This window comes from Cololabis saira, chromosome 9, assembly GCF_033807715.1.
Source record: "Cololabis saira isolate AMF1-May2022 chromosome 9, fColSai1.1, whole genome shotgun sequence".
NCBI lineage: Eukaryota > Metazoa > Chordata > Actinopteri > Beloniformes > Belonidae > Cololabis > Cololabis saira.
Window position 1 is genome coordinate 8,022,505 of NC_084595.1, and position 17,577 is coordinate 8,040,081.

Genomic DNA, 17,577 nt, shown 5'->3' on the forward strand with positions numbered 1-17,577 from the left:
AAAGTCATACCCATCGATTCCCGATTAAGGCGCACGTTTCTACGTTTTTACTTTTCGCGTTTTCTCAAAGCTGTAGGAGGAGTAGCCGGACAAAGTTTTTACGGAAGAATATATAATAAATAATAAATAAGCCTGAGCAATAGTATGAGTGCCTCGTGCTGCGCACGAGGCACTCCTCCTCCATTGAGCTTGCGCAGCTCAATGGAGGAGGCGTGCCACGTGGCGCAGCCGTGGCACTAACTAGACAAAATTCCCGGGAAATTTTGAAGTGCCACGGACTACTGCCGGATGATCGCGGGGCTTATTTGCACCCATGAAGGTCAAGGACTCGATACAGATTCCAATGACACCACCCATGACTCTCTATGTCAAACCATTCAAAAGTTATTACAGAAAATATAGAACCGCTAACTGAACCGCTAACGGGATCGCTAACGGGATTGCTAACGGGACCGCTAACGGGACCGCTAACCGAGCCGCTAACGGGATCGCTAACTGAGCCGCTAACAACCGCTAACGGAACCGCTAACGGGACCGCTAATGGGATCGCTAACGGGACCGCTAACGGGACCGCTAACGGGATCGCTAACGGGATCGCTAACGGGATCGCTAACGGGATCGCTAACGGGATCGCTAACGGGATCGCTAACGGGATCGCTAACGGGACCGCTAACCGAGCCGCTAATGGGATCGCTAACGGGACCGCTAACAACCGCTAACAGAACCGCTAACAGAACCGCTAACAGGATCGCTAACAACCGCTAGCGGAACCGCTAACGGGACCGCTAATGGGATTGCTAACGGGACCGCTAACGGGGTCGCTAACTGGACCGCTAACGGGATCGCTAACTGGACCGCTAACGGTACCGCTAACGGGATCGCTAACGGAATCGCTAACTGAACCGCTAACGGGACCGCTAACCGAGCCGCTAACGGGATTGCTAACCGAGCCGCTAATGGGATCGCTAACGGGACCGCTAACAACCGCTAACGGAACCGCTAACAGGACCGCTAACAGAACCGCTAACAGAACCGCTAACGGGACCGCTAACGGGATCGCTAACAACCGCTAGCGGAACCGCTAACGGGACCGCTAACGGGACCGCTAACGGGGTCGCTAACTGGACCGCTAACGGGATCGCTAACTGGACCGCTAACGGGACCGCTAACGGGATCGCTAACGGAATCGCTAACTGAACCGCTAACGGGACCGCTAACGGGATCGCTAACAACCGCTAGCGGAACCGCTAACGGGACCGCTAACGGGGTCGCTAACTGGACCGCTAACGGGACCGCTAACGGGATCGCTAACGGAATCGCTAACTGAACCGCTAACGGGACCGCTAACGGGATCGCTAACAACCGCTAGCGGAACCGCTAACTGGACCGCTAACGGGATCGCTAACTGGACCGCTAACGGGACAGCTAACGGGACCGCTAACGGGATCGCTAACGGAATCGCTAACTGAACCGCTAACGGGACCGCTAACCGAGCCGCTAACGGGATCGCTAACCAAGCCGCTAACGGGATCGCTAACGGGATCGCTAACAACCGCTAACGGGACCGCTAACGGGACCGCTAACGGGATTGCTAACGGGACCGCTAACGGGGTCGCTAACGGGGTCGCTAACTGGACCGCTAACGGGATCGCTAACTGGACCGCTAACGGGACCGCTAACGGGATCGCTAACAGGACCGCTAACAGAACCGCTAACGGGACCGCTAACACCAATAACACTACCATCCCATAATAAACACCTACCATCCCATAATAACACTAACATCCCATAATAACACTAACATCCTATAAAAACACCTGCCATCCCATAATAACACTAACATCCTATAAAAACACCTGCCATCCCATAATAACACTAACATCCTATAAAAACACCTGACATCCCATAATAACACTAACATCCTATAAAAACACCTGTCATCCCATAATAACACTAACATCCTATAAAAACACCTGACATCCCATAATAACACTAACATCCTATAAAAACACCTTACATCCCATAATAACACCTATCGTGTGTGTGTGTGTGTGTGTGTGTGTGTGTGTGTGTGTGTGTGTGTGTGTGTGTGTGTGTGTGTGTGTGTGTGTTCATCTAAGGTTAAAAGGTCAGGGTTCAGATTTCTCCATTTTCCAGGTTATACTATGAATTCTGTACTGAGTGAGTCATGTGACCAGTTCTGGGTCAGTCTAATCAGTCAACAGCTGAGCTCTGGTTGCTAGGGGCAACAAGAACCTGATACAGAGGGAGCGGGAATGACTCAGCTGGATTTTTGGTTGTGACAAACCTGAAATCCCTCCACTTTGCGCTCAAACCGTAGCTCTTAGCAGAAAAACGAAAACATTTTGAGAAACAGAGAACCTACCAGATTATCTAAATGTTATTTTCATACAGATATTCCTTAAAATGTGTTAGTAACGGCAATTCGAAAACAAAAATGAGATTTTTTTTAAGAAAACTTCATTTAACATGGGAGTCAATGAAGAGAGAGACAGGAATTGGCGTGTCTGTTGGCTCCTCCGTTAAAATTTTGTGCACACCACGCCTGTCAAAGTCACATTTTATGAATCACAACACCTATGTCTATATTCTGACCAAAAATTATCTGTCTACCTTTTACGGTTTGCCCGTGAGCTCGAGTTACAAATAAGAAATCATGTTTTTTTTTCAGTGTAACTACACTCTAGCAAACTGACTCCCGTGCTCTAGATTTGAAAAAAAGTGATTTCCAGTCCTCGCTTGAGGGCTCATATCTTGAAAAGTGTACATTTTAGGAAAAAACAGTCCGGGGTTTGGAGAGAGAAGAGAAGTTTTCCTCCGTTTTGAAGTTTGAATGACGTTTCTACGTCCAAGTATGAGAAAGATACGTGACTCGGAAAAAAGGTGAATTTTGTCTTTTTTTTCTCAACATTTTCCCATCCGCTTATAATGGCACCATTGAAATGCATGGGAAAATCTTCCCCATTAGTTTGGAAATTTGGAAATGTTTTTGCACTTCGTGCAAAAACTATTCGTGCCATCGTTCTGAAAATCCACAGGACTGTAGTTAAATTCAGGGCCTACAACTTTCTAAATCGGTTCAGAATTTTTCGAGTAACGGTGTGCGAGTGGTGAGGCCCCAAACTTCACGCAATGCGTTCCGGATGGGGCAAAAAGCGCACGTTTGTGCACGTTGCGCAAAAACGTGCACGCCAATCGCTAATAAAAGTCATACCCATCGATTCCCGATTAAGGCGCACGTTTCTACGTTTTTACTTTTCGCGTTTTCTCAAAGCTGTAGGAGGAGTAGCCGGACAAAGTTTTTACGGAAGAATATATAAATAATAATAAGCCTGAGCAATAGTATGAGTGCCTCGTGCTGCGCACGAGGCACTCCTCCTCCATTGAGCTTGCGCAGCTCAATGGAGGAGGCGTGCCACGTGGCGCAGCCGTGGCACTAACTAGACAAAATTCCCGGGAAATTTTGAAGTGCCACGGACTACTGCCGGATGATCGCGGGGCTTATTTGCACCCATGAAGGTCAAGGACTCGATACAGATTCCAATGACACCACCCATGACTCTCTATGTCAAACCATTCAAAAGTTATTACAGAAAATATAGAACCGCTAACTGAACCGCTAACAGGATCGCTAACGGGATCGCTAACGGGACCGCTAACGGGACCGCTAACCGAGCCGCTAACGGGATCGCTAACCGAGCCGCTAACAACCCCTAACGGGACCGCTAATGGGATCGCTAACGGAACCGCTAACGGGACCGCTAACGGGATCGCTAACGGGATCGCTAACGGGATCGCTAACGGGATCGCTAACGGGACCGCTAACCGAGCCGCTAATGGGATCGCTAACGGGACCGCTAACAACCGCTAACAGAACCGCTAACGGGACCGCTAACAGAACCGCTAACAGAACTGCTAACGGGATCGCTAACAACCGCTAGCGGAACCGCTAACGGGACCGCTAATGGGATTGCTAACGGGACCGCTAACGGGGTCGCTAACTGGACCGCTAACGGGATCGCTAACTGGACCGCTAACGGTACCGCTAACGGAATCGCTAACTGAACCGCTAACGGGACCGCTAACCGAGCCGCTAACGGGATTGCTAACCGAGCCGCTAATGGGATCGCTAACGGGACCGCTAACAACCGCTAACGGAACCGCTAACAGGACCGCTAACAGAACCGCTAACAGAACCGCTAACGGGACCGCTAACGGGATCGCTAACAACCGCTAGCGGAACCGCTAACGGGACCGCTAACGGGGTCGCTAACTGGACCGCTAACGGGATCGCTAACGGGACCGCTAACGGGATCGCTAACGGAATCGCTAACTGAACCGCTAACGGGACCGCTAACGGGATCGCTAACAACCGCTAGCGGAACCGCTAACGGGACCGCTAACGGGGTCGCTAACTGGACCGCTAACGGGATCGCTAACTGGACCGCTAACGGGACCGCTAACGGGATCGCTAACGGAATCGCTAACTGAACCGCTAACGGGACCGCTAACCGAGCCGCTAACGGGATCGCTAACCAAGCCGCTAACGGGATCGCTAACGGGATCGCTAACAACCGCTAACGGGACCGCTAACGGGATTGCTAACGGGACCGCTAACGGGGTCGCTAACTGGACCGCTAACGGGATCGCTAACTGGACCGCTAACGGGACCGCTAACGGGATCGCTAACAGGACCGCTAACAGAACCGCTAACGGGACCGCTAACACCAATAACACTACCATCCCATAATAAACACCTACCATCCCATAATAACACTAACATCCCATAATAACACTAACATCCTATAAAAACACCTGCCATCCCATAATAACACTAACATCCTATAAAAACACCTGCCATCCCATAATAACACTAACATCCTATAAAAACACCTGACATCCCATAATAACACTAACATCCTATAAAAACACCTGTCATCCCATAATAACACTAACATCCTATAAAAACACCTGCCATCCCATAATAACACTAACATCCCATAATAACACTAACATCCTATAAAAACACCTGCCATCCCATAATAACACTAACATCCTATAAAAACACCTGCCATCCCATAATAACACTAACATCCTATAAAAACACCTGACATCCCATAATAACACTAACATCCTATAAAAACACCTGTCATCCCATAATAACACTAACATCCTATAAAAACACCTGCCATCCCATAATAACACTAACATCCTATAAAAACACCTGACATCCCATAATAACACCTATCGTGTGTGTGTGTGTGTGTGTGTGTGTGTGTGTGTGTGTGTGTGTGTGTGTGTGTGTGTGTGTGTGTGTGTTCATCTAAGGTTAAAAGGTCAGGGTTCAGATTTCTCCATTTTCCAGGTTATACTATGAATTCTGTACTGAGTGAGTCATGTGACCAGTTCTGGGTCAGTCTAATCAGTCAACAGCTGAGCTCTGGTTGCTAGGGGCAACAAGAACCTGATACAGAGGGAGCGGGAATGACTCAGCTGGATTTTCGGTTGTGACAAACCTGAAATCACTCCACTTTGCGCTCAAACCGTAGCTCTTAGCAGAAAAACGAAAACATTTTGAGAAACAGAGAACCTACCAGATTATCTAAATGTTATTTTCATACAGATATTCCTTAAAATGTGTTAGTAACGGCAATTCGAAAACAAAAATGAGATTTTTTTTAAGAAAACTTCATTTAACATGGGAGTCAATGAAGAGAGAGACAGGAACTGGCGTGTCTGTTGGCGCCCCCGTTAAAATTTTGTGCACACCACGCCTGTCAAAGTCACATTTTATAAATCACAACACCTATGTCTATATTCTGACCAAAAATTATCTGTCTACCTTTTACGGTTTGGCCGTGACCTCGAGTTACAAATAAGAAATCATGTTTTTTTTTCAGTGTAACTACACTCTAGCAAACTGACTCCCGTGCTCTAGATTTGAAAAAAAGTGATTTCCAGACCTCGCTTGAGGGCTCATATCTTGAAAAGTGTACATTTTAGGAAAAAACAGTCCGGGGTTTAGAGAGAGAAGAGAAGTTTTCCTCCGTTTTGAAGTTTGAATGACGTTTCTACGTGCAAGTATGAGAAAGATACGTGACTCGGAAAAAAGGTGAATTTTGTCTTTTTTTTCTCAACATTTTCCCATCTGCTTATAATGGCGCCATTGAAATGCATGGGAAAATCTTCCCCATTAGTTTGGAAATTTGGAAATGTTTTTGCACTTCGTGCAAAAACTATTCGTGCCATCGTTCTGAAAATCCACAGGACTGTAGTTAAATTCAGGGCCTACAACTTTCTAAATCGGTTCAGAATTTTTCGAGTAACGGTGTGCGAGTGGTGAGGCCCCAAACTTCACGCAATGCGTTCCGGATGGGGCAAAAAGCGCACGTTTGTGCACGTTGCGCAAAAACGTGCACGCCAATCGCTAATAAAAGTCATACCCATCGATTCCCGATTAAGGCGCACGTTTCTACGTTTTTACTTTTCGCGTTTTCTCAAAGCTGTAGGAGGAGTAGCCGGACAAAGTTTTTACGGAAGAATATATAAATAATAATAAGCCTGAGCAATAGTATGAGTGCCTCGTGCTGCGCACGAGGCACTCCTCCTCCATTGAGCTTGCGCAGCTCAATGGAGGAGGCGTGCCACGTGGCGCAGCCGTGGCACTAATAACTAGACCAAAATTCCCGGGAAATTTTGAAGTGCCACGGACTACTGCCGGATGATCGCGGGATGCACCCATGAAGGTCAAGGACTCGATACTTAGTCATTTGACACCACCCATGACTCTCTATGTCAAACCATTCAAAAGATATTGGACTATAACGTATCGGCCAATCAGAAGAAGGGGCGGCGCTAATTTGCACCAATGAGGGTCAGGGACTCGATACTTAGTCATTTGACACCACCCATGTCTCTGTATGTCAAACCATTCAAAAGATATTGGACTTTAACGTATCAGCCAATCAGAAGAAGGGGCGTGGCTAATTTGCACCAATGAGGGTCAGGGACTCGATACTTGGTCATTTGACACCACCCATGTCTCTGTATGTCAAACCATTCAAAAGATATTGGACTATAACGTATCGGCCAATCAGAAGAAGGGGCGTGGCTAATTTGCACCAATGAGGGTCAGGGACTCCATACTTAGTCATTTGACACCACCCATGTCTCTGTATGTCAAACCATTCAAAAGATATTGGACTTTAACGTATCAGCCAATCAGAAGAAGGGGCGGGGCTAATTTGCACCAATGAGGGTCAGGGACTCGATACTTAGTCATTTGACACCACCCATGTCTCTGTATGTCAAACCATTCAAAAGATATTGGACTTTAACGTATCAGCCAATCAGAAGAAGGGGCGTGGCTAATTTGCACCAATGAGGGTCAGGGACTCGATACTTAGTCATTTGACACCACCCATGTCTCTGTATGTCAAACCATTCAAAAGATATTGGACTTTAACGTATCAGCCAATCAGAAGAAGGGGCGGGGCTAATTTGCACCAATGAGGGTCAGGGGCTCGATACTTAGTCATTTGATACCACCCGTGAGTCTCTATGTCAAACCATTCAAAAGATATTGGACTATAACGTATCGGCCAATCAGAAGAAGGGGCGGGGCTAATATGTATATATAATATACAAATGTAAATATTTATATGTATAATAATAATAATATACATATATATCCCATGAACCTGTCCCCAGCAGGACTGGGGATCATGTAAGGTCAGGGTTCAGATTCCTCCATTATCCAAGGTAAAGTATTATGAAGTCTGCATTGAGTGGGTCATGTGACTAGTTCTGGGTCACATGACCCGGAAGTATGGTAGTGTATATTGTATTGGAATGACTCAGCTAGTTCTTCGGATTTGACAAGCCTCAAATAACTTCACCTTGTAATCAAACTGTAGCTCCTAGCAGAAAAACAAAGACATCGTGAGAGAGACAGAACCCGGAAGATTCTGACAATCTTAATTTTCATCAGATATTCCTTAAAATGTGTTAGTAACGGCAATTCGAAAACAAAAATGAGATTTTTTTGAAGAAATTTTATTTTAACATTGCAGTGAATGGACAGCGAGACAGGAATTGGCATGGCTCTTAGTCTCCCCGTTTAAATTTTGTGCACACCACGCCTGTCAAAGTCACATTTTAAGAATACCAAAATGTATGTCTACATTCTGACCAAAAATTATCTGTCCAGCTTTTACGGTTCGGCCGTGAGGTCGAGTTACAAATAAAAATTATGGTCATTTTTTCAGGGTTCTGCTCACTCTGATCAATTCGAAGCTCCACTCTAGATTTGAAAAAGGGGGTTTTTTAGTCCTCGCTTGAAGGCTCATATCTTGAAAAGTGTACATTTTAGGAAAAAACAGTCCGGGGTTTAGAGAGAGAAGAGAAGTTTTCCTCCGTTTTGAAGTTTGAATGACATTTCTACGTGCAAGTATGAGAAAGATAGGTGACTCAGAGAAAAGGTGATTTTTTTTTTTTTTTAACCTTCACCGGACATTTCACACCCACAGTGTGAAATGCTGCCCCATACAAATACATGGGAAAATCTTCCCCATTAGTTTGGAAATTTGGAAATGTTTTTGCACTTCGTGCAAAAACTATTCGTGCCATCGTTCTGAAAATCCACAGGACTGTAGTTAAATTCAGGGCCTACAACTTTCTAAATCGGTTCATAATTTTTCGAGTAACGGTGTGCGAGTGTTGAGGCCCCAAAGTTCACGCAATGCGTTCACGATGGGGCAAAAAGCGCACGTTTGTGCACGTTGCGCAAAAACGTGCACGCCAATCGCTAATAAAAGTCATTCCCATGAAGTCCCGATTAAGTCGCACGTTTCTACGTTTTTACTTTTTGAGTTTTCTCAAAGCTGCGCAACTAGTTACGCGCCGAAGTTCATACGGAAGAATATGGAATAATAATAATAACTAGACAAAATTCCCGGGAAATTTTGAAGTGCCACGGACTACTGCCGGATGATCGCGGGGCTTATTTGCACCCATGAAGGTCAAGGACTCGATACAGATTCCAATGACACCACCCATGACTCTCTATGTCAAACCATTCAAAAGTTATTACAGAAAATATAGAACCGCTAACTGAACCGCTAACGGGATCGCTAACGGGATCGCTAACGGGACCGCTAACGGGACCGCTAACCGAGCCGCTAACGGGATCGCTAACCGAGCCGCTAACAACCGCTAACGGAACCGCTAACGGGACCGCTAATGGGATCGCTAACGGAACCGCTAACGGGACCGCTAACGGGATCGCTAACGGGACCGGTAACCGAGCCGCTAATGGGATCGCTAACGGGACCGCTAACAACCGCTAACAGAACCGCTAACGGGACCGCTAACAGAACCGCTAACAGAACCGCTAACGGGATCGCTAACAACCGCTAGCGGAACCGCTAACGGGGCCGCTAATGGGATTGCTAACGGGACCGCTAACAGGGTCGCTAACTGGACCGCTAACGGGATCGCTAACTGGACCGCTAACGGTACCGCTAACGGGATCGCTAACGGAATCGCTAACTGAACCGCTAACGGGACCGCTAACCGAGCCGCTAACGGGATTGCTAACCGAGCCGCTAATGGGATCGCTAACGGGACCGCTAACAACCGCTAACGGAACCGCTAACAGGACCGCTAACAGAACCGCTAACAGAACCGCTAACGGGACCGCTAACGGGATCGCTAACAACCGCTAGCAGAACCGCTAACGGGGTCGCTAACTGGACCGCTAACGGGATCGCTAACGGAATCGCTAACTGAACCGCTAACGGGACCGCTAACCGAGCCGCTAACGGGATTGCTAACCGAGCCGCTAATGGGATCGCTAACGGGACCGCTAACAACCGCTAACGGAACCGCTAACAGGACCGCTAACAGAACCGCTAACAGAACCGCTAACGGGACCGCTAACGGGATCGCTAACAACCGCTAGCAGAACCGCTAACGGGGTCGCTAACTGGACCGCTAACGGGATCGCTAACTGGACCGCTAACGGGACCGCTAACGGGATCGCTAACGGAATCGCTAACTGAACCGCTAACGGGACCGCTAACGGGATCGCTAACAACCGCTAGCGGAACCGCTAACGGGACCGCTAACGGGGTCGCTAACTGGACCGCTAACGGGATCGCTAACTGGACCGCTAACGGGACCGCTAACGGGACCGCTAACGGGATCGCTAACGGAATCGCTAACTGAACCGCTAACGGGACCGCTAACCGAGCCGCTAACGGGATCGCTAACCAAGCCGCTAACGGGATCGCTAACGGGATCGCTAACAACCGCTAACGGGACCGCTAACGGTATTGCTAACGGGACCGCTAACGGGGTCGCTAACTGGACCGCTAACGGGATCGCTAACTGGGCCGCTAACGGGACCGCTAACGGGATCGCTAACAGGACCGCTAACAGAACCGCTAACGGGACCGCTAACACCAATAACACTACCATCCCATAATAAACACCTACCATCCCATAATAACACTAACATCCCATAATAACACTAACATCCTATAAAAACACCTGCCATCCCATAATAACACTAACATCCTATAAAAACACCTGCCATCCCATAATAACACTAACATCCTATAAAAACACCTGACATCCCATAATAACACTAACATCATATAAAAACACCTGCCATCCCATAATAACACCTATCGTGTGTGTGTGTGTGTGTGTGTGTGTGTGTGTGTGTGTGTGTGTGTGTGTGTGTGTGTGTGTGTGTGTGTGTTCATCTAAGGTTAAAAGGTCAGGGTTCAGATTTCTCCATTTTCCAGGTTATACTATGAATTCTGTACTGAGTGAGTCATGTGACCAGTTCTGGGTCAGTCTAATCAGTCAACAGCTGAGCTCTGGTTGCTAGGGGCAACAAGAACCTGATACAGAGGGAGCGGGAATGACTCAGCTGGATTTTTGGTTGTGACAAACCTGAAATCACTCCACTTTGCGCTCAAACCGTAGCTCTTAGCAGAAAAACGAAAACATTTTGAGAAACAGAGAACCTACCAGATTATCTAAATGTTATTTTCATACAGATATTCCTTAAAATGTGTTAGTAACGGCAATTCGAAAACAAAAATGAGATTTTTTTTAAGAAAACTTCATTTAACATGGGAGTCAATGAAGAGACAGACAGGAACTGGCGTGTCTGTTGGCTCCCCCGTTAAAATTTTGTGCACACCACGCCTGTCAAAGTCACATTTTATAAATCACAACACCTATGTCTATATTCTGACCAAAAATTATCTGTCTACCTTTTACGGTTTGGCCGTGACCTCGAGTTACAAATAAGAAATCATGTTTTTTTTTCAGTGTAACTACACTCTAGCAAACTGACTCCCGTGCTCTAGATTTGAAAAAAAGTGATTTCCAGTCCTCGCTTGAGGGCTCATATCTTGAAAAGTGTACATTTTAGGAAAAAACAGTCCGGGGTTTGGAGAGAGGAGAGAAGTTTTCCTCCATTTTGAAGTTTGAATGACGTTTCTACGTGCAAGTATGAGAAAGATACGTGACTCGGAAAAAAGGTGAATTTTGTCTTTTTTTTCTCAACATTTTCCCATCCGCTTATAATGGCGCCATTGAAATGCATGGGAAAATCTTCCCCATTAGTTTGGAAATTTGGAAATGTTTTTGCACTTCGTGCAAAAACTATTCGTGCCATCGTTCTGAAAATCCACAGGACTGTAGTTAAATTCAGGGCCTACAACTTTCTAAATCGGTTCAGAATTTTTCGAGTAACGGTGTGCGAGTGGTGAGGCCCCAAACTTCACGCAATGCGTTCCGGATGGGGCAAAAAGCGCACGTTTGTGCACGTTGCGCAAAAACGTGCACGCCAATCGCTAATAAAAGTCATACCCATCGATTCCCGATTAAGGCGCACGTTTCTACGTTTTTACTTTTCGCGTTTTCTCAAAGCTGTAGGAGGAGTAGCCGGACAAAGTTTTTACGGAAGAATATATAAATAATAATAAGCCTGAGCAATAGTATGAGTGCCTCGTGCTGCGCACGAGGCACTCCTCCTCCATTGAGCTTGCGCAGCTCAATGGAGGAGGCGTGCCACGTGGCGCAGCCGTGGCACTAACTAGACAAAATTCCCGGGAAATTTTGAAGTGCCACGGACTACTGCCGGATGATCGCGGGGCTTATTTGCACCCATAAAATAGGTATAAAGGACTCGATACTGATTAATATGACATCATCCATGACTCTCTATGTCAAACCATTCAAAAGTTATTACAGAAAATATGTAATAGGCTAATAGAACCGCTAACAAAACCGCTAACGGGACCGCTAACGGGACAGCTAACAGAACCGTTAACGGAACCGCTAACGGGATCGCTAACTGAACCGCTAACGGGATCACTAACGGGATCGCTAACGCGACCGCTAACGGGGCCGCTAACCGAGCCGCTAACCGAGCCGCTAACGGGATCGCTAACCGAGCCGCTAACAACCGCTAACAGAACCGCTAACGGGACCGCTAACGGGATTGCTAACGGGACCGCTAACAGGACCGCTAACGGGACCGCTAACGGGGCCGCTAACCAAGCCGCTAACCTAGCCGCTAACGGGATCGCTAACCGAGCCGCTAACAACCGCTAACAGAACCGCTAACGGGGCCGCTAACGGGATTGCTAACGGGACCGCTAACAGGACCGCTAACAGGATCGCTAACGGGACCGCTAACGGGACCGCTAACGGGATCGCTAACTGAACCGCTAACGGGACCGCTAACGAGAAAGCTAACGGGACCGCTAACGGGACCGCTAATGGGATCGCTAACGGGACCGCTAACGGGACCGCTAACGGGACCGCTAACAGGACCGCTAACGGGACCGCTAACAGGACCGCTAACAGGATCGCTAACGGGACCGCTAACAACCGCTAACAGGACCGCTAACAGGACCGCTAACAGGATCGCTAACGGGACCGCTAACGGGACCGCTAACGGGATTGCTAACGGGATCGCTAACTGAACCGCTAACGGGATCGCTAACTGAACCGCTAACGGGACTGCTAACGGGAACGCTAAAGGGATCGCTAACGGGACCGCTAACCGAGCCGCTAATGGGATCGCTAACGGGACCGCTAAAAACCGCTAACGGAACCGCTAACGGGACCGCTAACAGAACCGCTAACAGAACCGCTAACGGGACCGCTAACGGGATCGCTAACCGAGCCGCTAACGGGATCGCTAACAACCGCTAGCGGAACCGCTAACAGGACCGCTAACGGGATCGCTAACTGAATCGCTAACTGAACCGCTAACGGGACCGCTAACGGGACCGCTAACCGAGCCGCTAACGGGATTGCTAACCGAACACCTGCCATCCCATAATAACACTAAGATCCTATAAAAACACCTGCCATCCCATAATAACACTAACATTCTATAAAAACACCTGACATCCCATAATAACACTAACATCCTATAAAAACACCTGACATCCCATAATAACACTAACATCCTATAAAAACACCTGACATCCCATAATAACACTAACATCCTATAAAAACACCTGCCATCCCATAATAACACTAACATCCTATAAAAATAAAATGGGGATCATGTAAGGTCAGGGTTCAGATTCCTCCATTATCCAAGGTAAAGTATTATGAAGTCTGCATTGATGTGTCATGTGACCAGTTCTGGGTCACATGACCCGGAAGTATGGTAGTGTATATTGTATTGGAATGACTCAGCTAGTTTTTTGGATTTGACAAGCCTCAAATAACTTCACCTTGTAATCAAACTGTAGCTCCTATCAGAAAAACAAAGACATCGTGAGAGAGACAGAACCCGGAAGATTCTGACAATCTTAATTTTATTCAGATATTCCTTAAAATGTGTTAGTAACGGCAATTCGAAAACAAAAATGAGATTTTTTTTAAGAAAACTTCATTTAACATGGGAGTCAATGAAGAGACAGACAGGAATTGGCGTGTCTGTTGGCTCCACCGTTAAAATTTTGTGCACACCACGCCTGTGAAAGTCACATTTTATAAATCACAACACCTATGTCTATATTCTGACCAAAAATGATCTGTCTACCTTTTACGGTTTGGCCGTGACCTCGAGTTACAAATAAGAAATCATGTTTTTTTTTCAGTGTAACTACACTCTAGCAAACTGACTCCCGTGCTCTAGATTTGAAAAAAAGTGATTTCCAGACCTCGCTTGAGGGCTCATATCTTGAAAAGTGTACATTTTAGGAAAAAACAGTCCGGGGTTTGGAGAGAGAAGAGAAGTTTTCCTCCGTTTTGAAGTTTGAATGACGTTTCTACGTCCAAGTATGAGAAAGATACGTGACTCGGAAAAAAGGTGAATTTTGTCTTTTTTTTCTCAACATTTTCCCATCCGCTTATAATGGCGCCATTGAAATGCATGGGAAAATCTTCCCCATTAGTTTGGAAATTTGGAAATGTTTTTGCACTTCGTGCAAAAACTATTCGTGCCATCGTTCTGAAAATCCACAGGACTGTAGTTAAATTCAGGGCCTACAACTTTCTAAATCGGTTCAGAATTTTTCGAGTAACGGTGTGCGAGTGGTGAGGCCCCAAAGTTCACGCAATGCGTTCCGGATGGGGCAAAAAGCGCACGTTTGTGCACGTTGCGCAAAAACGTGCACGCCAATTGCTTATAAAAGTCATACCCATCGATTCCCGATTAAGGCGCACGTTTCTACGTTTTTACTTTTTGCGTTTTCTCAAAGCTGTGGGACTAGTTACGCGCCGAAGTTTTTACGGAAGAATATATAATAAATAATAAGCCTGAGCAATAGTAAGAGTGCCTCGTGCTGCGCACGAGGCACTCCTCCTCCATTGCGCAGCTCAATGGAGGAGGAGTGCCACGTGGCGCAGCCGTGGCACTAATAAACTAGACAAAATTCCCGGGAAATTTTGAAGTGCCACGGACTACTGCCGGATGATCGCGGGATGCACCCATGAAGGTCAAGGACTCGATACTTGGTCATTTGACACCACCCATGACTCTCTATGTCAAACCATTCAAAAGATATTGGACTATAACGTATCGGCCAATCAGAAGAAGGGGCGTGGCTAATTTGCACCAATGAGGGTCAGGGACTCGATACTTAGTCATTTGACACCACCCATGTCTCTGTATGTCAAACCATTCAAAAGATATTGGACTTTAACGTATCAGCCAATCAGAAGAAGGGGCGTGGCTAATTTGCACCAATGAGGGTCAGGGACTCGATACTTGGTCATTTGACACCACCCATGTCTCTGTATGTCAAACCATTCAAAAGATATTGGACTATAACGTATCGGCCAATCAGAAGAAGGGGCGTGGCTAATTTGCACCAATGAGGGTGAGGGACTCCATACTTAGTCATTTGACACCACCCATGTCTCTGTATGTCAAACCATTCAAAAGATATTGGACTTTAACGTATCAGCCAATCAGAAGAAGGGGCGGGGCTAATTTGCACCAATGAGGGTCAGGGACTCGATACTTAGTCATTTGACACCACCCATGTCTCTGTATGTCAAACCATTCAAAAGATATTGGACTTTAACGTATCAGCCAATCAGAAGAAGGGGCGTGGCTAATTTGCACCAATGAGGGTCAGGGACTCGATACTTAGTCATTTGACACCACCCATGTCTCTGTATGTCAAACCATTCAAAAGATATTGGACTATAACGTATCGGCCAATCAGAAGAAGGGGCGTGGCTAATATGTATATATAATATACAAATGTAAATATTTATATGTATAATAATATTAATAATATACATATATATCCCATGAACCTGTCCCCAGCAGGACTGGGGATCATGTAAGGTCAGGGTTCAGATTCCTCCATTATCCAAGGTAAAGTATTATGAAGTCTGCAATGAGTGGGTCATGTGACTAGTTCTGGGTCACATGACCCGGAAGTATGGTAGTGTATATTGTATTGGAATGACTCAGCTAGTTTTTGGGATTTGACAAGCCTCAAATAACTTCACCTTGTAATCAAACTGTAACTCCTAGCAGAAAAACAAAGACATCGTGAGAGAGACAGAACCCGGAAGATTCTGACAATCTTAATTTTATTCAGATATTCCTTAAAATGTGTTATTAACGGCAATTCGAAAACAAAAATGAGATTTTTTTGAAGAAATTTTTTTTTAACATTGCAGTGAATGGAGAGAGAGACAGGAATTGGCATGGCTCTTAGTCTCCCCGTTTAAATTTTGTGCACACCACGCCTGTCAAAGTCACATTTTAAGAATACCAAAATGTATGTCTACATTCTGACCAAAAATTATCTGTCCAGCTTTTACGGTTCGGCCGTGAGGTCGAGTTACAAATAAAAATTATGGTCATTTTTTCAGGGTTCTGCTCACTCTGATCAATTAGAACCTACACTCTAGATTTGAAAAAGGGGGTTTTTTAGTCCTCGCTTGAAGGCTCATATCTTGAAAAGTGTACATTTTAGGAAAAAACAGTCTGGGGTTTAGAGAGAGAAGAGAAGTTTTCCTCCGTTTTGAAGTTTGAATGACGTTTCTACGTGCAAGTATGAGAAAGATAGGTGACTCAGAAAAAAGGTGATTTTTTTTTTTTTTTAACCTTCACCGGACATTTCACACCCACAGTGTGAAATGCTGCCCCATACAAATACATGGGAAAATCTTCCCCATTAGTTTGGAAATTTGGAAATGTTTTTGCACTTCGTGCAAAAACTATTCGTGCCATAGTTCTGAAAATCCACAGGACTGTAGTTAAATTCAGGGCCTACAACTTTCTAAATCGGTTCATAATTTTTCGAGTAACGGTGTGCGAGTGTTGAGGCCCCAAAGTTCACGCAATGCGTTCACGATGGGGCAAAAAGCGCACGTTTGTGCACGTTGCGCAAAAACGTGCACGCCAATCGCTAATAAAAGTCATTCCCATGAAGTCCCGATTAAGTCGCACGTTTCTACGTTTTTACTTTTTGAGTTTTCTCAAAGCTGCGCAACTAGTTACGCGCCGAAGTTCATACGGAAGAATATGGAATAATAATAATAACTAGACCAAAATTCCCGGGAAATTTTGAAGTGCCACGGACTACTGCCGGATGATCGCGGGATGCACCCATGAAGGTCAAGGACTCGATACTTAGTCATTTGACACCACCCATGACTCTCTATGTCAAACCATTCAAAAGATATTGGACTATAACGTATCGGCCAATCAGAAGAAGGGGCGGGGCTAATTTGCACCAATGAGGGTCAGGGACTCGATACTTAGTCATTTGACACCACGCATGTCTCTGTATGTCAAACCATTCAAAAGATATTGGACTTTAACGTATCAGCCAATCAGAAGAAGGGGCGTGGCTAATTTGCATCAATGAGGGTCAGGGACTCGATACTTAGTCATTTGACACCACCCATGTCTCTGTATGTCAAACCATTCAAAAGATATTGGACTATAACGTTTCGGCCAATCAGAAGAAGGGGCGTGGCGAATTTGCACCAATGAGGGTCAGGGACTCCATACTTAGTCATTTGACACCACCCATGTCTCTG